Raw genomic sequence first — 1553 nt, forward strand, 5'->3', positions numbered from 1 at the left:
GCCCTGGTTTGTTAAATTTTACTTCAGTTGTACTTTATTCTAGAAATACGTTAGTGCATCCTCATCATTTATTAAACTTTTACTGAACACCTGTTCTGTGCCAGGCACTCTTCTAAGTGCTTCGAGCCCGTGAATGAGGAAGACATTCCATTCCAAAACCACTGCCTTTGCCACTATATCGTAGTGGACGGGGACGGGAGATGAGGCAGCATTAAAGACTTCAAGCAGGTGATGGAGGTAGACATGCAGGTAAATGGGGAAAAGCTTTTCAGACAGTTCCATCCACAAAAACCAGCCCATGGTGCTAGGAAGTGGGGAAAGGATTGCTGAGCCTCACAGCTTCACTGACACTGGTCTCAGTCCTCACTTTGACAAGGACACTGACACCTCTCTCCAAGCCTCGACCTGACAATCCCTAATCCTGACCTTGAACTTGACAGTGGCTCTAACTCACAGTAACCCTGAACCTGATCTGATCTTTACCTTGATATTGACTCATCACCCTGATCCTGATTCTNAAAGGATTGCTGAGCCTCACAGCTTCACTGACACTGGTCTCAGTCCTCACTTTGACAAGGATACTGACACCTCTCCAAGCCTCGACCTGACAATCCCTAATCCTGACCTTGAACTTGACAGTGGCTCTAACTCACACTAACCCTGAACCTGATCTGATCTTTACCTTGATATTGACTCATCACCCTGATCCTGATTCTCCCTAACCCTGACCTTCACCTCACTCACGTGGACCTTTCCCAGTCATGTCTCTTACTGACCCTAACCTTGACTGAATCACGTGTGCTCACACTGAACTTCACTCTGAACCTGACCCTGGTCAAGACCCTGACTCAGAACTTCAACCTAAAAGACCCTGAACCTTACCATGAGCCTGATGGCATCCTAACTCTAGCACTGATGCTCAATTTTACTCTGACTACGATCCTCACCCAGACTCATATCCCGAGTCATTTAAATTTGACTCATTCCTATGCCAGATTCTGACCGTGAAACTCAACCTTCACCTATAGACATGTTCCTGATCTTCACCCTGACACCCTCATGGAGACCCTGTCCCTCACTCTGGTTTGACCCTACCCTTGACCCTGATTCTAACATTCAGCAATTCTGAAACTGGTTATCATTCAGGTGCTGGGACTCACCTGGACCCTGACTCAAGACCCTGACCTGAACCTGACCTTGGCCTGATTCTGCCCCTAACTCTGACCTTCACATGAATTTGTCCCTGCACTTTACCCTGATATTGACCCTCGTTTTAGTTTTCTATTGCTTTCATAACAAATTACCACAATCAGTGGCTTAAAGCAACACATTTATTTCTTAAGAGTTTTGTAGGCCAGAAGTCAGAACTGGGCTTCACTGGACTAAAATCAAGGAGTTGGCAGGGCTGTGTTTCTGGAGGCTGTTGGGGAGAATCTGTTTTTTTCCCACCTCCAGCTTCTCCAGGCCATCCGTGCTCTAATTTGTGACCCTTCCTCCATTTTCAAAGCCAGCAGTGGCACGTCAGATCCTTACATTGCACCACTCTGGATTCT

Source organism: Galeopterus variegatus, unplaced genomic scaffold (assembly GCF_000696425.1).
Source record: "Galeopterus variegatus unplaced genomic scaffold, G_variegatus-3.0.2 Scaffold8411, whole genome shotgun sequence".
NCBI classification, from domain to species: domain Eukaryota; kingdom Metazoa; phylum Chordata; class Mammalia; order Dermoptera; family Cynocephalidae; genus Galeopterus; species Galeopterus variegatus.